Source organism: Chiloscyllium plagiosum, unplaced genomic scaffold, assembly GCF_037043375.1.
Source record: "Chiloscyllium plagiosum isolate Xiang-an unplaced genomic scaffold, Cpla_swu_hap1 HiC_scaffold_28, whole genome shotgun sequence".
NCBI classification, from domain to species: Eukaryota; Metazoa; Chordata; class Chondrichthyes; order Orectolobiformes; family Hemiscylliidae; genus Chiloscyllium; species Chiloscyllium plagiosum.
Genome location: NW_028270166.1, coordinates 41,903,610 through 41,925,080, shown reverse-complemented (window position 1 = coordinate 41,925,080; position 21,471 = coordinate 41,903,610). Strand labels below are relative to the sequence as shown.

Below are 21,471 nucleotides of genomic sequence, written 5' to 3'. Positions count from 1 at the left end.
AAATTTTCAGATTACAGCACAGATTTACCTGTGTTTGTAACAGTTTGGGAGAATCCTCTGAATGTAAACCAGCAACACAGAAAAGACTTATCCCCTTTTTGTCATCTGTGAAAATTTGAGAGGCCAAGAACTATCCCAAAGGTCACGATTTAAAGTAAAAATTAACTATATTTCTTAAAAGTATAACAGAGAACAACTATTTACAACTCCTTTCTCTAACCTGTCTTTTACCTTCCCCTTCTACAATATTAATCTGATAAAACCTCCTGATTAAGATTTACCAAAAATTCAAATTTCGAAACCAGCCAGCTGTCGAATCTTCTCTTTGTATCTTTGTCGTCTTTTCTTCTTCGGGATTTGTTTCACAGGTCAGTGTTAGAGAAAGGTACCTTGAAGAGAGTTATTCTCTGGGCAGCCTGCAAATGCTGGTCACTTGGCAGTTCTCCCCCAACTGTTCACTTTGCCCTGGTCATGTACCCTCAAAGCATTGGATTTAATATTGTCAATGTACGAAGTTCAACCTTGATTGGAGTTTGTTTTTTTTTTTGGTAGGGGGATATAATTTGAACTGATTGGCCTAATTCAAATTTGTTTTTGTCTCCAGGCAACCAGCTACACTAGCTGCTGGACCAAAACATTACATTATATCTTGTTCAGAGCACTTGGTGCTGCCAGGTAGTTCTGCTAGCTTTTACCTTATTTAAAGGTAGAGTACACCCACATCATCTTAACACAAGATCAAAAATCTGTCCTTGGATGGTCAAGTCACCAACCGACCTCTTCGCAATTTTAGTTGACCAAACCACCACCACTGTGTAAACATCATGCCTGAATGACAGCATAACTATTGAAGGAGGGAAGTATGTAATTCATGTCAATACTCACACCTGCTTTCTGACGTAGGGCAATAGAATCGTTCAAACTTATCCATATCCCACTGTTCTCAGGTTGTTGTCAGACAATTCTATATTTGCCTTTGTACCTTCTCAACCTGTGGCTTTCTCCCACCTCCAGCCAATTTTTTTTTAAAAGTATGTAAGCGTTAATTCTTCAATTAGAAAATAACTTCTGCATTTATTAGACTTTGTTAAAGATAAATAGTCTCTAATCTTCTCTTTCCCAGATTGAAAATAACAAGGTTTTGCCATTATTTGAAAATTACTTCTTCAAAAAAAATCTCTTGTCCAGCCAAATAGTAATTACAAGGCTGTCTGTTATGCATTCCTTCAAGCACTGTTGCCTTTTCTCTCTTCAACTGTGCTTTTGTCCATCCCCACATGTGAGATTGTCAAGAGCCTATGACAATTGAAAATGTCAGTAGAAAGCTGCTACAAACCTTTAATAAGAAGGAGCACACTAATTACTAAGACCATAAATTTATTTGAGTATAAACTTCAAAGCCTAAGAAAGGGGGTTTAAAGCATATATCTCGCATCTTGAGCACTTTACTGGTCCCCTTTTTGAAATTGCCACTCATGCTGAGGGGCAGCACAGTGGCTCAGTGGTTTGAGTCATGAGTGTGTTGCTGGGAAAGCAACTGTTGTTTTAGTTCTTAGCACTGCTGCCTGCCAGACCCAGGTTCGATTCCAGCCTTGGGCGACTGTCCACATGGAGTTGTCAAATTCTCCCCATGTCTGCGTTGGCTTCCTCCAGGTGCTCCGGTTTCTTTGCAAAATTCAAAGATGTGCAGGTTAGGTGAATTGGCCAAGCTAAATTGCCCATAGTGTTCAAGGATATGTAGGGTAGGTGCAATTGTCAGTGGTAAATGTAGAGCATTAGGTTTGTGGAATGGGTCCGGGTGGGTTACTCTTCGGAGTGTCATTGTGGACTTGTTGGGCCAAAGGACCTGGATCTACACTGTAGGGATTCTATTCTATTCAGTGTGTTCTCCTGAGACTCCTCTCTCTTGAGCATCTTCTCCCTTCTACAATGTTTCTCTAGAGTAAGTTAGGACATTTTTCAAGTTTATATTTTTTCTAATTAATAGAATAAAATACATTTTATATAATTAATTTTAATTAACATAATGTCAACAAAAATAAGTGATTATTAGTCTCTAATTACAACATTTTAACTAGCATTAACATTAAAGAGTTTGGTCCTTTTCTCTTCCACGACTTAGGATAAGTTCTGAAAGTTATAGTCGAAGTAAATCTACAAAATTGCAATGTTTATATTTTTTTCCCCTGTTAAACAACTTAGTTTTTTTTTAAATCTCAAAATGCAAATTCAGCTCATTATCTTATATTTGAACTTATCTTTGGTAGACAGAGCCTTCCACCAAAAACTTTGATAAAAGGTGTGGAAAAAATGGACAGTTCACTTGGTAAACATATTTTTGTTCACATTATTTTGTGGAGGTGCTGCATTTTGGGAAAGCAAATCTTAGCAGGACTTATACACTTAATGGTAAGGTCCTAGGGAGTGTTGCTGAACAAAGAGACCTTGGAGTGCAGGTTCATAGCTCCTTGAAAGTGGAGTCGCAGGTAGATAGGATAGTGAAGAAGGCGTTTGGTATGCTTTCCGTTATTGGTCAGAGTATTGAGTACAGGAGTTGGGAGGTCATGTTGCGGCTGTACAGGACATTGGTTAGGCCACTGTTGGAATATTGCGTGCAATTCTGGTCTCCTTCCTATCGGAAAGATGTTGTGAAACTTGAAAGGGTTCAGAAAAGATTTACAAGGATGTTGCCAGGGTTGGAGGACCTGAGCTATAGGGAGAGGCTGAACACGCTGTGGCTGTTTTCCCTGGAGCATTGGAGGCTGAGGGGTGACCTTATAGAGGTTTACAAAATTATGAGGGGCATGGATAAATAGGCAAAGTCTTTTCCCTGGGGTTGGGGAGTCCAGAACTAGAGGGCATAGGTTTAGGGTGAGAGGGGAAAGATATAAAACAGACCTAAAGGGCAACATTTTCACACAGAGGGTGGTACGTGTATGGAATGAGCTGCCAGGGGATGTGGTGGAGGCTGGTACAATTGCAACATTTAAGAGGCATTTGGATGGGTATATGAATAGGAAGGGTTTGAAGGGATATAGGCCGGGTGCTGGCAGGTGGGACTAGATTGGGTTGGGATATCTGGTCGGCATGGACAGGTTGGATCGAAGGGTCTGTTTCCATGCTGTACATCTCTATGAAGGACTAATTTGGACAATATTTTACACTAATCCTACTTGACTGTTACCATCCATGAGCTTTTCAAAGTTGTGAGGTTTCCTGCCTCTACTTTCTCCCAGGCTGTGCATTCCACATTCCGATCACCCTATGGATGAAAAAGGGTGTACACTAGGTAAAATCAGCATTATTTGAAGTTAGTTCATTCGTCGTGCTAATAACAGCAGGGAACAAGCTTTTCTTGAACATGCTGGTGTGTGTGTGTGTGTGTGTGTGTTCAAACTTCTGTATCTTCTGCCTAATGGAAGAGATTGTAAGAGAGCATTGCCATGGTGCGATGCGTCTTTGATGTTGGCAGCCTTTCCGCAACAACCGGCTGTGTAAATGGAGTGCGTGGCTGAAAGGTTGGCTTCCTTGAGAGTGTGGGCTGTGCGAACAACCTTCTGTAGTTTCTTACGGTCCTGAGTGGAACAATTGCCATATCAGGCTGTTATGCACATGGATAGTTTGCTTTCAGTGATACATCTGTAAAAGTTGGTGAGGGTCTTGTGGACATGCCAAATTTTCTGAGCCTGAGGAAGAAGAGATGTTGTGCCTTTTGACCATAGCATCTACATGGTAAGTCCAGGACTGGTTGTCAGTTAAAGCGAACAACAGAAGCCTATCCAGCTAAAATGCTGCAACTCCATCAGTGTCGATTCAATGGGCCGAAGACTTGTCTTTACTATATGATTATATAACACAAACGTTCATCTGAAAAATGGCAGATCAGGAATTTTCGGTTTAAAATCTTTTAATTTTTTATCGATAGAAAAATTATCCAATAACCAATTATCTAATTTCAGAGTGATAAGTAGTTGGCTGGTACATCACAGAAGGAAGCAATGGTGCCAATTGAGTCTATGCCAGATCACTCTTTTCCAATGGATATTTTTTCTATTTAAGTTTTTTTCCAGTTCTCCATTAAAAGCTACTATTGGATCTGCTTCCAACACATTCCTGAACATATCTTGATGCATTAAATAATTTTGATTCACCTTCTTTGCATCACCTTTGAATTGATACTTGGTAACAGACCTTCCTGCTACTGAAGACACTTTCTCCCTAATGGTTCTTCAAAACTCATAATTTTGAACACTTGCATTAAATTGTCCTTTAACCTGCTATACTCTAGGAAGAACAAACTAACCCTCTCGAGTTAGTCCACAATACTGAAGTCCTTCAACTCTCATATGTGCTACATGAATTTACAATAGACTAAAATGATATGAAAAACAGGAAGTATGCCTTTGTAAGCAAGCTGAAGATTGACAAGTTTTTTTTTCTTATTCACAGCATTTCTTTTTAAAAGCCTGATGTAGACATGATTTTTATGTCTACAATACCTTACTTCCTGTTGTCACATTTTGACCTCCTTTCTCATTAATTTTTGACCTGTGAAGAAGGGTCACTGGACTCCGAGCATTAACTCTGTTATCTCTCCATAGATGCAGTCAGACCTCTGGCTTTCTCCAGATATTTCTGTCTTTGTTTCAGGTCTCCAGCATCTGTCATTCTTTATTTTATATTATTGCATTGCACTAGAAATTCATGTGCCCTGAATTTTGGAAGTGGGGACCCTGATTCAGAACTTGTTCACCCCAATTGGAAGCAAAGTGGTCAGGAAGTAAAACTTGTGGCCACAAGTGGTCCCTGTGCTGTACTGGATATTCAGTTTCTTTAGCAGTCCATAGCGAACTAGTAGCATTGTAAGCAGGTGCTGTAGGTAACTTACCCTTTTACAATAATAGGAAGGTTTCAGCAATACACTGCGGGATGCTGGAGAGTCATAGAAACATTGATGGAGAAGAAGGGACTCCTGGCAATGGAAAGATCTCCAAGTTTTAGTGACATCACCCTTGAAATACTGGTCAGAGAGGTGGAAACTGAAGACTGAATCTCTTCAGAGAACAGCAGAATGGCTTAGTGCAAATCGTAGCTTCCAGAATATGGTAGCAGATCCAGCAAGTGTAATGAGCTCTCTCAGATGGTCAAGGTTAGTCAATTCATCTGCACCTCACATCTTACGCCTCTTAGATTGCAGCTATTCAGTATGTTAGGTACATCCTAATTCCAGTAATGTAGTCAGATAATCTCACCACTCTCTTCCAGGGGAAGGCCACATGAAAGTAGACACAAGGGACTGCCAGAGGAACAGAATGCATCCATCATCCTTGAGAAGATGATTGTAAGACTATGGACATTAGTGCCACCAAGTTAGTACCACCTGATGCTGCCAAGGTCATCCATGGTAAGCTTCTACATTTTCCACACCAGCTGAAGTGACCAGAGACTTCCTGATTTCCTCCATACCCTACACCTTTCCTTGATACTTTTGTACTTTCAGGTAGTCAAGAACTGCCTCTGAGGAAGAAGCAACATTGTTTGATCCTGCACATACAGCGTCTAGCTCAGCTATTGGCACCATGCGTACCTTGAGGCTAGTATGGAGTTGATGTTGGCATATGGTGAGTAGCTAGGCACAGCCTACAGTCAGGCTGGTTAGGTATGGTCAGTTCATGTGCAAGCTCCCCAGAGAGTGATGTCACACACCAGTTATGCCACAGGGAGCTCAGATGGTGACCCCATTGTGACGAACTATGAGAAGGTACTGGGAACTGTACACCAGTATGTTTAGTGCATTGGTAGATTTCCCAAGCAGCTTAATGTTGCTGTCTAAAAGTATTTTACTGCGGATGCTGAAAATCTGAAGTAAAAACCGAATGCTGCAGGTCTGACGGCATCTGTGGAGAGAGAAACAGAATTAACATTTCGAGTCCAGTATGACCTTTTCAGAACAGTTCTGAAAAAGTCATACCAAACCCAAAAAGTTAACTCTCTGCAGTTGCTGCCAAACCTGCTGAGTTTCTCCAGCATTCTGTCTGTTTTTGCCTCCTGTCACTGACCAGATGTTTGGGGCAGTCCAGTTCCAATGTGGTAGAGTGCTTGGACACATTCTTTCTATTAGAAGTAGTAGATACTCTATAACAGCACATGCTAACCAATAGTGAACAAAATTCTGGACATTGTTTAGTTGCAATTATAGCACAGGCAGAGGCCTCCTGCCATCTTGGGAAAGCATGCAGTCCCAGACTCATGTCATTCACGCACAAAGTGGACATTGATCTTGGTGCTTAATACGTTCCAGGAAATTATAACAATTGTTCAAGTGCAACATAAGGGAATAGTAGTATCAATGTGAAGCCTGAAATTTCCTCCTTTTCTCATGCTAGTAAAGTTCATGCTACTCTGCCAGTGCCCCTGCTGTTGTCTCTTGGCCAGCCCAGCTCAGACTGCTATCACTTGTTGTGTGGTGGCGCAATCCAGTTCTGCATCTGAAACTGGTCAAGTGCACTTTGCAAGGCCATTTACAATATCCACAGCCTTCCATCAATTGCAGCTCCTGGAGTGGCACTGCTTAGAAGGACTAACAGATGCAATGTTCCTGCAAAACAGCGCAAAGAGAATGTGTTATTTACATATCGGTTGAAAATGTTGTCTACTGAAGGTTTTTACTGTTGATCTTTATTTAATAATGTTGGTCAGGTGAAGATTTTGATTGGAATTCTGAAACAGATGCAGTGGTGTTGCCTTGCAAATGTAGGTTAATTTCAAGCAAAGCAAATCCCAAAATCCGCTTCAACAAAAACAAATTGCTTGTGAAACTCAGCAGATCTGGCAGCATCTATGGGGAGAAAGCAGCGTTCAAACCCAGTGACTCTTCATTAGAATGCAAATTCCTCTTGTCTAATTGCACTGATAGATGTGGTCACCTCCTTTCCTCATTCCTCCGCTTCCTGCCCTTAAAATCCAGGGAGGTTGCAGCTGGGCCTTCAGAATTGTATGGTTGCGTAGAATATAGTACGCAATCCTAAACACAAACATCCTTTCAGGTCTGTATTTCAGAGATTTCCATCCCTGCCCCAAGCAGCCAAGCTTTTGCTTTAAAAAAGTGATTGCATGCTCCACAGTGTTGTACATAGAGCTACTCTTTCATTAAAGGCCATTTAACCTCTAAATTAGTGAAATAAAGGAAACCCTGAGCCATATGCAGCAGAGGGAGCTCCTAACTCTGAGCAGCCACCTGTGTTTTGTCTTTTGGATGCAAAGGCAGTGGGAATTACTACTCTATTTGTTGATGGGATGTGAGTACAACCAGCTAGGTGAACTTTTATCACGTATCCCTAATTGTTTACAGTTAAGAATAAACCACATTGTGGGTCAGAAGTCATATGTGGGCCGGACCAGGTAAAGGTGGCATATTTCCTTCGTGAAAAACCAGGTGGATTTTTAATGACAAATGATGATGGCTGCGTGGTCACCATTAGCCTTGTGTTTTTATAATTGAATTCACATTTTGCCCTCAACAATGACGGGATGCAAAACTGTATCCCCAGAGCATCAGCTGGTATTTGGATTGCTAATCCAGTAACATCGCCACTTTGCAACTGTCTCCCCAAGTCATGGGATAAAAGAATAATTATTGCTGTCAGCACATTTACCAAGGCCTCGCACCAACTGTGTATTGACTGAATCGCAGTATTATCCCCATCGTCATCAGAGACCTGCAGCCACTTGTGTACAGCAGATGACGCCTGAATTGTCAGAAAGCCCACTATCTCAACAAATTGAAATGCTTTTTCATCTTGTAAGAAGTGAATGACATCCTTTTTTTTTCTGCACAAAGCTTCTGTAACATCCCTGATGGTTCTGTGTACTACAGATTGTGACACCACCTGGAAGGATCCCACAGCATTAAATGTGATGGTGTCTGTTCTTTACAGCCATTTTATGCTATTTAAGGTCCTAGATCCACATGAAGGAGACAGCACTTCTGTGACAAAAAACCTCCAAAGGTGCTGTTCTTGTGGTGAACCTAAAAGTTGTTTGTGGGTAGCACCTTGTCCCTGACTCCCCTCCTTGAATATTCCTTGGCATGTTCTGCTCTTGTTTCAAAGAAAGCAAGAGCCACAATACTCACTCGTTCAATGCCAATACACAGAAATGTGATATTCTATCTACCTGCAATCAGCAAAATAAGTCAAGAAACGTCTTCCAGCAACTCACCACAGTGCTTTCACGAAATTTGCCTGAACAAAAAGTATGAAGCACTTCATCTCCTACTTGTAAAGTGAGCCTTTGAACAACACCACAACAGGGTCCATCTTTCTCTATAACTCTTGTTATAGGAGTGCATAAGGACAACGCTGCCAGCACATTTTCGACCAATATTTTTCAACCTAGCATTACATCAGCCCACTGGCATCACTAACGCCATCATATATTTTCAGTGTCTTTGGGCACACATGTGGGATGTGTATATCACCAGTTCAGTTACACTGAGCACAGTGGTCTCCTGTGCTCTACATCATTCTGAACTTTACAATACCTTAGCTTCCAATGACTGCAACATCAAATTCAGGAGGTATCTGTGCCCCACTGCACTTTGTAGTCATTACTTGTTCAGTGATTTTGGTGGTCCAGTGCACTTGCTCAGCACAATACATGGACACGAATAACTGACCTGGAAACCAGATCTGCCTGATACTGTGACCTGCTCTGTTTCTCATTCCAGTTTGGAACTGGGAAAACAATTTAAAGAAAGTGTTATTGCTATCTCCAAAAGGAGCTTGGACCATCTCAAGATCTTCCCCCAACTGCCCCTCCTGAAGCTAGCAGGTGTCCTGTATATCACGTCCAATGCTTTCTCAGCAAACCTGACTTAGAAGTGTAGCTGGGGCAAACAATGAGATGAGAAATTATTTTGTAGATGGTAAGTTCTATTGATAAATGTTTTGGGCCAATTCTGAGCCTGTTTGGTGGGATTAATAGATTTCTTTTCTCACTTTGGCGATCAGGGCTCTCCTATTCCATTGTGATATTTGAGTGATTAGGCACCCAAATATATTTAAACTCCAGTTAATGACTTTTTAAAAAGCTTTTATGAGATGAGGGAATTGTTGGTGAGGCCATCACTTGTTGCTAATCCCCAATTGCCTTTGACTTGTTAGGTCCTTTCAGAGGATGGCTAAGAATCCAAAACATTACGTCTGGAGTTATATGTAAGTCAGACCAGGTAAGAAAGAGAGTTCTCTTCTCTTCCTGAAGAGAATCTATGAACCAGGTGGGTTTTTACAGCAATCATGGTATATCAATGTTTGTTTTCATGGTGACCACACCTGTGACTGTCTTTAAATTCCAGATTTTATTAACTGAATTTAAATTTTACCAACCACTGCGGTGAGATTTGAACTCATGTCACCAGAGCATTACCCTGGGCCTATTCAATAATGAATTAAAAAGGATGATGTCTGCCTTCCCTTAAGTATTTCTCAAGGATCTTCTTAAAAATACTTAAAAATTGCTGAAATATTACTCCGTGTAGAGTGCTGAGTTTGATCTCCTCAACTCTAGATACTTACCGTTATGTTACTGATAGGGAAAAGTTTTTTCATCCCAAGAACTGAAGAGGCCATGCAATGCAGTGAATGATTGGAATTAAGAGTGCACTGCCTGATTGGATGTTAGATGCAGCTTTAATAATACTATTTTAATAAGAAATTTGATTTAATACTTCAAGGAGAGCAAAGCTACAGACCTATAGGGAAAGAACAGGAATAAGAGGATTCTTAGAGCACGGAAACAGGCCCTTCAATCCAACTTGTCCATGCTGACAAGATTTCTGAAATTAATATAGTCCCATTTGCCAGCATTTTGCCCATATCCCTATAAACCCTTCTTATTCATATATCCATCTAGATGCTTTTATAAGTGTAATTGTACCAGCCTCCACTTCCTCTAGCAGCTCATTCTATACACACACCACCCTCTGTGTGAAAATATTGCCCCTTGGGTCCCTTCTAAATCTTTCCCCTCTCACTCGAAACCTATGCCCTCTAGTTCTGGACTCTCCCACCCTGGGGAAAAGACCTTGTCTATTTACCTTTCCCATGCCCTTTGTGATCTTAAAATCCTCTATACAGTCACCCCTCAGCCGCTGACACTCCAGGGAAAACAACCCCAGCCTGTTCAGCCTCTCCCTATAGCTCAAATCCTCCAACCCTGGCAACATCCTTGTAAATCTTTTCTGAACCCTTTCAAGTTTCACAACATCCTTCCTCTAGGAGGGAGAACAGAATTCTTATTTGAGAGTTAGCACAGATTCAATGGGAAGAACCTTCCAGGTTTGATTGTGCACCACCATTCATGATTAGATGTGGCAGGACTGCAGATTCTGAACCTCATCTGTCATTTTGTTATCACTTGCTCATGCTGTTTGGCATGCAAGTAGTCTTTTTGTAACTTCACCAGGATAACACCATTTTTAGATCTGCCTGGTATTAGTCCTGCTATGTTGTCCTGTATGGTAGTATTGAGTGAGGGATATGCTGGGCCATGATTATGTTGGAGTACAAATCGGCTGCTGCTGATGGCCCACAGCACTGCATGGGTGTCCAGTCAAAATGAGATTAAAGATCAGCCCATTTAGTGTGGTGATAGTCAGCACAACATGATAAAGGGCATTCTCAGTGTGAAGGTGGTCACTGTTTATGGTCATGGATATATTCATCTGCAGCAGGCTGATTGGGGAGAATGAGGTCAAGTATGTTTCTCCCTCTCCTTGGCTGCTTCATCACCTGTTGCAGGCTTAGATTAGCAGAAACATTCTTTAGGACTCAATCAGCTTGGTCAGTAATGTTGCTGACGGATATTGAAGTTCCCACCCAGACTGCATTTTGTGACCTTGCCATCTTTGGTGCTTACTCCAAGTGTTGTTCAAGATGACGGAGTACTGATTCATCAGCTGAAGAAGGAAATGGTATCATAATCAGAAGATTTCCTTGCCCAATTTGACCTGATGCCATGAGCCTGTCTGGGGTCCAGATTCAATATTGAGTCCTATACACTACTGTACCACCATTATTACTGGTTGTGTCTTGCTGGTGGGACAGGGATTGTAAAGATGTTGTCTGGGACATTGTGTGTAAGGTATGATTCCATGAGTGTGTCTGTGTCAGGCATTTACAGTCTATGAGAGAACTCTTCTAATTTTGACACAGTTAGTAAGGAAAACTTTGCAGGGTCCATAGGTCATCTTGTTATTGCTGTGTCTGTTGCCTTAGTTAAATCCGGGTAGTTTGCCGGTTTAATTCTTTTTTCCTTTCCAGTGATTGCTAAAACTGAGAAGCTTGCTTGGCCATTTCAAAGGATAGTCATCCATATTGCTGTGGCTTTGGAGTGACATGTAGGCAAGATCAGGTAAGGATGGGAGTTTTCTTCCCTAAAGTACATTAGCAAATCAGATGGATATTTACAACAATCGACTATGATTTCACGGTCATCATTAGACTTTCGATTTCAGCCTCTAATTGAATTCAAATTCCACCATCTACCTTGGCAGGATTTGAACCTGGGATCCAAAAACATTACCTGGATCTCTCCAATACTAGTCTAGTGTCAATGCCATTATACTATTACCTCCCCATAAGAATCTTCAACAACCTTCAGCCAGAAATGCTGAGTAGATGATCCATCCCTGCCTCCCTTGGGGTCCCCTGCATCACAGATGCCAGACTTCAGCCAATTAGATTCACGGCCAGTGAAACTGGAAACTGCAAAGACCATTACAACCTTCTGGCAATTGTATTAAAGGGCAGTATTCCAGAATCTGCCACCCGACCAAATTGCAAAATTGTTCAGGTATTCTGTATTCAAAAAAGCGGGATAGATCCAGCACAATCAATTATCACCCCATCAGTCTACTCTTCGCAATCAGTAAAGTGATGAAATGTGTCTTCAACGTGGCTATGAGGTAGAATTTGCTTACAAAAACCTCAACTTGAGTTCCAGCCAGGGCGAGCGAACTCCTACCCTAATTGTGGCCTCAATACAAACATAGACAAAAGAGTTAAATGCCAGGGGTGAAGTGTGTGTGGCTGCCCTTAACATCAAGATCATATTTGACTATATGTGGTATCAAGAAGCCTTAGCGAAGCTGAAGTCAGTGGGAATCGGGAGAAAATCACTCCATTGTTTGGTGATTGTAATTCAGTCATGTCAGTTCCAGAATGTCTGCAAGAGTTCCTTATGGACCTAAATATCTTCACCTGCTTCATCAAGGGTCTTCCCTCCATCATAAGGTCAGAAATGGAGATTGTGCAATCAGCAGCAAATATGTTCAGTGCCATTTGTGACCCTTCTGATATTGAATCACTCTATGTCCAAATGCAGTAAGACCTGGGCAGTATCTAGGTTTGGGCTAACAATTGGCAAGTAATATTTGCACCACACAAGTGCCAAGCAATGACCATATCCAAAAAGACAGAATCTGACTATCATCCTTGACTTTCAATACATTATCATCACTGAAACACCCATTGTCAACCTCCTGGGAGTTACCATTGACCAGAAATTGAACTAGACTAGCCATATAGGTCATATTACTGAAAATGTGTTGCTGGAACAGCGCAGCAGGTCAGGCAGCATCTAGGGAACAGGAGAATCGACGTTTCGGGCATAAGCCCTTCTTCAGGAATCGTTGTAAGTACTGGTTGTCCTGCTTGGGTCCAAATTTTGTTGGTCGGAACATAGTCCGGAGTCCGTGCGGGATTCCGTAGGCAGGTGCTGAGGAAGGAGATGTGGCTGTGGTAGCGAGTCTGTTTGAGAATGTGGCTGAAGAGCTTCTGTGCAGAGGAGATGACTTGGGGTGTGCAGTGAGAGAGAGACCCACTGAAATCTTTGTAGCGGGAGGAAGAGAGCTTCTTCAAGGAAGGCATCCTTGTAAGAGGATTCGCAGTAGGTTAAAATCTTCGAGGAGAAAGTGAGGTCTGCAGATGCTGGAGATCAGAGCTGAAAATGTGTTGCTGGAACAGCGCAGCAGGTCAGGCAGCATCCAGAAAACAGGAGAATCGATGTTTTGGGCATAAGCCCTTCAGGAATCCTGAAGAAGGGCTTATGCCCGAAACGTCGATTCTCCCATTCCCTGGATGCTGCCTGACCTGCTGCGCTGTTCCAGCAACACATTTTCAGCTCTGATCTCCAGCATCGGCAGACCTCACTTTCTCCTTCATATAGGTCATATAAGTAACTGCTGCAGCCCAAAGTCTATGCACCATCTGTAAGGCATAAGCCACATGCTCTCCACTTGCCTGGATGAATTCATCTCCATCAACAATCAAGATGCTTACCCGGAGGACTCAATGTTGAGTTCTCCAATTTCAACTAACTAACCTCCCTCCCCATCCCCTGACTCCCTTCGCAGCCCCTCCCAGCCACCAACTGGGTTCATTCCTCCCATTGACCAACCGGGTCGTACCCTTTACCTGTCCCCACTTCACCACCCTGCCCCCTGCCTCCTCCTTTATCTGCAGCTCCCCCACACCCACTCCGTCCTGAAGAAGGGTTACACCTGAAACGTCAACTTCTACACCTCCTGATGCTGCCTGGCTTACTGTGTTCTTCCAGCCTCCTGCCTGTCTACTTTGGATTCTAGCATCTGTAGTTTTTTTGGTCTCTATTCAGGACAAAGCAGCCTGCTTGATTGTTACCACATCCACAAACGTTCATTACTCCCTTCACCAATGCTCAGTGTGTGCAAGATACATTGTAGAAATTCACCAAAGGTCCTTGGACTGTACCTTCCAAAGTCACAACTAATAGCATCTGGAAGGACAAGGGTATTCTAAAGGGCATTAAGGTGGACAAGTCCAATGGAATCTATCCCAGGTTACTGCGGGAAGTGAGAAGGGAAATAGCTGGAAAAGATACCTTTGCAGCATCCTTGAACATGGGTGAAGTCCCGGAGGACTGCTAATGTCCCCTTGTTTAAGAAGGGTAGCAGTGATAATCCAGGTAATTATTGATCATTGAGCCTGACGTCAGTGATAGGGAATCTGCTGGAGAAGATACTGAGGGGGATAGGATCTATTTACATTTGGAAGAAAATGGGCTTATCAGCGATAGGCAACATGGTTTTGTGTAGGGAAGGTCATGTCTTATCAACTTAATAGAATTCTTTGAGGAAGTGACAAAATTGATTGATGAAGGAAGGGCTGTAGATGTAATATATATGGACTTCAGTAAGCTGTTTGATAAGGTTCCCCATGGTAGGCTGATGGGGAAAGTGAAGTTGCATGGGGTTCAGGGTGTACTAGCTAGATGGATAAAGAACTGGCTAGGCAGCAGCAGACATAGTAGTAGTGAAAGGGAGTTTCTCAAACTGGAGAACTGTGACCAGTGATGTTCCATAGGGATCCATATTGGGACGATTGTTATTTTTGATATACATAAATGAACTAGAGGAAAGTATAGGTGATCTGATTAACAAGTTTGTAGATGACACTAAGATTTGTGGAGTAACAGATAGTGAAGGGAATTGTCAGGGAATGCAGCAGAATATAAATAGATTGGAGAGTTGGGCAGAGAAATGGCAGATGGAATTCAATCCTGGCAATTGCAAGGTGATGCATTTTGGAAGATCCAATTAAGAGCGGACTATACATTAAATGGAAAGGCCCAGGGAAAATTTATGTACAGAGAAATCTGGGTCTTCAGGTCCATTGTACCCTGAAGGTGGCAACACAGGTCAGTAGTGTGTTCAAGAAGGCATGCGACATCCTTTCCTTCATCGGACAGGGTGTTGAGTACAAGAGTTGGCTGGTCATATTGCAGTTGCTTTTGGAATACTGCGTACAGTTCTGGTCGCCACATTACCAAAAGGATGTGGATGCTTTGGAGAAGATGCAGAGGAGGTCCACCAGAGTGTTGCCTGCTATGGAGGGCGCTAGCTATTTAGAGAGGTTGAGTAGATTAGGATTAATTTCATTAGAAAGATGGAGGTTGAGGGGAGACCTGATTGAAGTCTACAAAATCATGAGGGGTATAGACAGGGTGGATAGCAACAAGTTTTTTCCCCCAGAGTGGGGGACTCAATTACTAAGAGTCATGAGTTCAAGGTGAGAGGGGAAACGTTTAGGGGAGATATGCATGAAAAGCTCTTTACACAGAGAGTGGTGGTGCCTGGAACACATTGCCAGTGGAGGTGGTAGAGGCGGCCACAATAGCATCATTTAAGATGTATCTGGACAGATACATGAATGGCAGGGAGCAGAAGGATACGGATCCTTAGAAAATAGGCAACAGGTTTAGACAGAGGATCTGGATTGGTGCAGGCTAGGAGGGCCAAAGTGTCTGTTCCTGTTTGTAATTTCCTTTGTTTCTTGTTGGCAGCAGATGCATGGGAACTCCACCAGTAAGTTCTCCCCCAAACCACCCGCTGTCTTGATTTTGGATCAAAATCTACAAACTCGCTTATCCTTTCCAGATCTATTCTGTCAAGACCTCTCAATGTTGTTTTCAATCGAGTTACCTGTTTTACGCTTCTGAACACCAGCAGATACAAACCTAACCTATCCAACCTTACTCCAAAATATTAGTCTGATATACCTTTGTAAATATGTTGGAGGCAGTTCAGCATTCTTCCTTAACTTAGGGGAACACAGTAATGTCAATGTGATGTCACCAGTGCTCTATATAACTGAAGCATAACCAGTTATTTTTGTATTCATTTGCTCTTGTAATAAATAGTCACATTCTATTAATTTTCCTAATTAGTTTCTGTACTTGTGATTCATGAGGACTAGGCACTAGGACACCTAGATCCCTATGCATTCTCAGAGTTCTACAATCCCTTACCATTTAGATAGTTTTTTTTTTTAACCCCTCGGCAGGAAACTATCATTAGTAAATTTGACAAACATTTTTTTTGTCTCTTCATGCAAGTCATAACCTAAGTTGTTACAGTTTGTTATACAATCCCATTATTCCTTGCCAACCTGAAAAAGACCTATTTATGCCTACTGTCTGCTTCCTAATAGCTAGCCAAACTTATATCTATGCCAATATGCTTCTCCCTACACCAAGGTGACAGTGCCTCATGAAGCAGAAACCATTTTCCCATAAGTCTTTTGAGCTGGCTAACCTGATTTGCCCTATGCCAGTTGGCTCAGGTAAAATCCAGTGATTATAGCTTTTAATTTGCTTCTTAAGTTAGCACCTCATTGTTCATAATGTGCAGAACCACCTCCCTTGCCATGCCAATGCTTCTTGTACTTCCATGGGCCATCATGACTGGATCCTCTCCTCCCATTACAAGTTATTCTTCATCACTAACCAGATTTCCTGAACTTTACCACCATGTAAGCAACACAGCCATTTGGACTCCTGCTCTTTGTTTCAGAGAGCAGTGTGAATCCCTTTCACAATACTATCACCACTTGAATGACCTCCTGTACTATGTTGGAATGGTCAGTTAAGCAACTGTAAAGACGAAAGCTCCTGTACTTCTGCTTCCTGTATCCCCTTATTAGCTTCATTTGCAGTCACACTCTTCTGTCCTTGTACACTGACCAAATCAGATGACCTAATCCCAATAACAGGTGCACCTGTCTCCTGGTAAAGAATGGAAGTAACTTTCTCCCTCCTTGATGCATTGCAATGTCTGTAGTTCAGACTTCCTCAGTTCAAACTTTGAACTGAAAATGCACAAACCTTGAACACTTGCTGATGTGTTTGCTCTGATCCAAACTGCCATCCAGGACCTCTCATCTACTAAAGCTGTGACTCATCACCCATTCTGCCAGCCTTAATGTGTTCCAATTAACTACTTAATTATGTTAATTATACATTTACTTATACTTTTATATATCTTATTAGCTTTATACCAGTTGCCATGCTATGTTGAGCATTTGGCATAGAAACTGAACAGGTTTTTCATTATTGCTTCACTTGCTGGATGCCATAAATCTTGTGTTGCAGATATGTTCTTACAGTCAGCCAGTTCAGTTAGTAATGGTGCTAATGAGCCATTCTTGGTGATAGACAGTAGAGTCCCCAGATTCAGTACTTCTTCCAGGTGATGTTCACGATGGTAGTGTATACATTCACCATTTGACCCGATGTCAAAAGAGGCAGGGAGACAATAGTGATCAGAGGTTTTACTATCCATGTTTGACTTGACACTGAGACTTCATGAGAACTCCCATGACACCACCTCCCACCTGTGCACTACAGTGCTATCACCTCTGGTCAGTCTGACCACCAGTGAGACAGGACATACCTAGATGATGGTGCCAAATACTCTCTTGTTTGTAAGGTATGATTCTATGAATAAAGTCTGTCAGATAATTGCTTGAATAGAATGTGAATTGCCATTCTACACAGTCCCCAGCTTTTAAGAACCAAATGCCTTTACTGTAAGAAAGTAGGTCACTTTCAGGAAGTGTGCCAAAATAAGATATAACTACAGAAAAGCAAAAGAACACCCCACATAAAATGATATATATTTTCTGTGGAAGATAAGCTCAAGGTTTTCCAGATTGGACGCAGTGACCCGCATTAAACATTTTGGTATGTGGGCATCTGTGACAATGGGCATCTCAGAAATCTGAAGTTCGATAGGGTAACAAGTGTCACAGTATTATCAGACAGTCCGCATTGGTTGATAAGACACTGCTTGCACCCAGCAGAATTTAAACACTTCTGGGTAATGTACGAATGTTAAAGCAAGCACCTCTTCAAAATAGGGGAAACCAAATGCTAGAATTTTAAGGAAAAGCCAGTATAAAATTTTGCTGGGCTCCATAAGCTCATGGTGAAACCTAAACAAAAAGCAGAATCTCCTGAGGTTACTTGCATTTGAAAGACACTTGTTTCATGCCACAAATAAAAATGTGACTATTGTGCTTTGACTGATTGTTTTCCACTGTAATCAAAACTGAATAAAGTTCAGATTCCAAATGACAACATTGCTCAAGAAGTTTAAGTAGGCAGCAACAATTGAACCATCTACAGCACTCGAGAATACATATAGACAGACGATGGAGGACTTGAAATACAATTGAGTCAGATTGCCACAGAGCACAGTGAACAACTTTCAACTCCAAATTCAATGCTGCCATTAGAGGCTGAAGTGACTAAGAGGGGCAAAAGCAAGTGAAATGTCCAACTTCCACACCTTTCAGAATTACTTCCCAAAACAATAATGGGTATCATATGCAGTCAGAGCAAATTTCCAGTTTAAAAAAAAAGTTGAGGCACCAACCACTTACTTTCACCAATAATTCAATCACTAACAGGAAAAGAGAAGGCCCAAAATATTCAAGAAGTTGAAGTAATAAGTCAACCAACGTCCGCACAAATTTACAGGTGGAATGCAAACCAAATTCTACTGACTGAAATGTGAAACATTCAATCGACAGGAAATATCACTAGGAAGAGAGAAACAATATGAAAATATCCAAGACACTCCAAAGGAAAAAAATCACTCATTATGACAGATGCTACACTGACAGCTACCAGGAATAAACATCCAGGACTAAAGCCTTCAGGAAAAGAAATACAAGAAGTTAAAGACCCTGCATTTCAAGACAGAACTACAGATTTTGGGCTATCAAGAACACAGTTCAAGTTAACTGCTTTCTACACCGAAAATTATCATTCTTCCAAGTCTGAATAGATGACGTTTGGGGAGAATGGTCAAACCTCCAGCTCATCCAATTTGTAAAATTAGACATTTGAGGGGAGATTAGGTCATGTTCGATATTATACATTTGCCTGTATATTAATAGTATGTGAGGAAAAAGATTGGAGTTTGCAGGGGTGGGGGTGGGGTGGTGGTGGAGAGCAGGGTACAGGTGTCCATGGATTTGAAAGAATAATATTTGATTGAGTGCAGTAAGCAGCACCCCCTGTGATGATGTCACAAGGACTTGGCCTAAGGAAAGAATGAACTAGCAAGAGATGGACTTGGGGCAACTAGCAATCTCTTTAGTAGTGTTTTTCATAGTCATTTAATCTGTAAATAGTTGCAACAATGCAATAAACTTCATATTGCTCTCACAAAGTTTGCTTGTTAGACTAGAAAGATAACTATCCTCATTTATGCTGGACCATTTTGGGCTTGGAGGAATATCACACTACAACCTGTTCAGCAGGGAAAGGGCAAGTTTAAAATCGTAAAAGATGTTTTAATTTACTAGCTACCTGACTCTCGTGCTAACTTGCTATCAAATAATATTTGACTATTAATACTGTTAAATATATTTAAGTTACCTCTTGATGCAGTCTAATACCTGGTAGTATTATTTTACTGGAATCAAGACACCGAGTTAATTGAACCTCATGTACATACTGAAGCTAATTGTGTTTAAGTTAAACTTCATTATGGTGGTATTATTGTCTAAGCATTTTTCAGCATTTCAATGCAGGCCAAAATGGTGGGCCACTGACAAACACCAGGGGTCTCAGCAGGAATTGGATTCCATTATTTTACGGAGGAGGACTGTTCAGAATACACTCAAACCCTTGACATAAATATTATGCAAATATATCTTGCTTTCTGTTCCTTTTGACATGTTTCTTTAAGTAACTATCACACACCATTCCAAGGAATATTTTAACCAATGCAGTGGAGGGCCCGAGTAATTTTTGCCATGTTAGTTGTTTACAAGAGGGTCATATTTAACAATTCCCCTTTAACCCACGATGTGAAAGAGAACTCCAGAATCAACCCACCCAGCTCAGAGTCAGACCCACGGAATCTGGTTTCTTTTTGGGAGGTGAAACCTGAACAGAAACATTCTGAACGTGACCTTAAGTTTTCATACCTTTAGAAAAATTTCAAAGAAAGGGATGGCTATTGTGAGACAGAATGAGAGAAAAAGAGTACTACGAGAGAGAGAGAGAGAAAATAGTTAGTAGTGTGCAGAAGGCCTTGCATTAACAGCTAAGCAAGATGTTTGTGAGATTTTGACAGAGTCACTTTGCTAAAGTGCCAGAAGTTGGAATCCCGAATTCCACATGCCAGAAGTCGGAATCCAGAATTCCGCAGGAGCAGATTTGGGATTGATCCCGAGCTTGTGTGTGTGCATTTCTTCAAAACAGCTGCCTTTCAAATAATCACCTGTCTCCAATGAAATTGGATTTTGGTGACCCTGGATGGTGGAATCCAGAATGTGGAAATTATATCAGGCATGCACTGATCTATTCTCAATGTAATTCTCTTAGGCATCAAGTTTTTCTTTGGGAGAAGTGGGCATACCCTTCAATCTGATTCCAGGGCATCTTTGGAGGAGGGAAGTTGTCCTTGAAAGGCAAGGCACCCTTTAGAAGATTTAAAGCACCATTTTGTGGAGGTGAAGCACTCTTTAGGGTGTGTAAAGTAGGCAGGTTTGTGTCTCATTGTTTTCTTTGTACATGGAGTGTGAATGCCACTGACTGCATTTGTTGCCCAACCATAACTCCCCTGGAGAAGGTGGTGATGAGCTGCCTTCTTGAACTTCTCCAGTCCTTGGTTTGTCAGTACACGCACACTGCTTTAAAGAAGGGACTTTCAGGAATTCAATCCAATGACAGTGAAGGAACAGAGAGTTCCAAGTCAGGATGGTGAGTGACTTGGAGGGGAACTTGCAGGCAGTAGTGTACCCATCTCTATGCAGTCTTCATCCTTCCAAGTCGTAGAAGATGCAGGTTTAGAAATTGAAAACTGTTGTAGAACCCCTGATGAGTCAGTTATGAAGGGAATGAATGATGAAGGTACTAAGTAATTTGCCACTTTGACCTGGATAGTGTCAAATGTCTTAAGTGTGTTAGAGCTGGTAACTCCAAGAAAGTACGGATGATCATGGCCTGGCACTTGTGTCTCATCGACACGAATGTTATTCACTGTTTATCAATGTAATAAAAAGAACTGCAGATGCTGGAGATTCCCTACAGCGTGGAAACAGGCCCTTCAGCCCTACAAGTCCTCACCGACCCTCCAAAGAGTAACCCACCCTAACACTACGGGCAATTTAGCATTGCCAATTCACTTGACCTGCACATCTTTGGACTGTGAGAGGAAACCAGAGCACCTGGAGGAAACCCATGCAGACACTGGGAGAATGTGCAAAATACACAGACAGTTGCCCGAGGCTGAAATCGAACCTGGGACCCTGGTGCGTGAGGCAGCAGTGCTAACCACTGAGCCACCATGCTGCCCAATTTGAAACAAAAGCAGAAATTGCTGCAGAAACTCAGTGGTCTGGACTAGAAACTTTAACTCTGCTTTCTTCCCACAGATACTGCCAGAACTGTTGAGTTTCTCCAGTAATTGTTGCTTTTGTTAGTTATCAACCTAAACATGGATGCTGCTCAGATCTTACTGAATATGGACATGGACTACTTCAATATCTGAGGAAGCATGCAAGGTGCAATCATCAGCAGACATCCCCACATCTGACCTGGTGATGGAGGGAAGATCAATATGAAGCAGCTAAAGAT

At 41.8% G+C, this 21,471-nt stretch overlaps 1 long non-coding RNA gene across 5 annotated transcripts in view; it reads left to right on the top strand.

Annotated features, from left to right (window-relative positions):
- The window catches only part of LOC122565192 (uncharacterized), a 37,437-nt gene that overhangs the window by 3,944 nt on the left and 12,022 nt on the right, over window positions 1-21,471 (top strand). Inside the window, exons 1-5 of one of the 5 annotated variants that reach the window (XR_006316107.2) lie at window positions 3,119-5,149; window positions 5,266-5,404; window positions 5,501-5,621; window positions 9,165-9,229; window positions 11,322-11,412. This is a non-coding gene — a long non-coding RNA (uncharacterized LOC122565192). Of the gene's footprint in view, window positions 1-3,118; window positions 9,230-11,321; window positions 11,413-21,471 lie in introns of those variants that run through there. The other 4 variants (XR_015751871.1, XR_006316106.2, XR_015751873.1 and 1 more) reach the window with 4 other exon arrangements.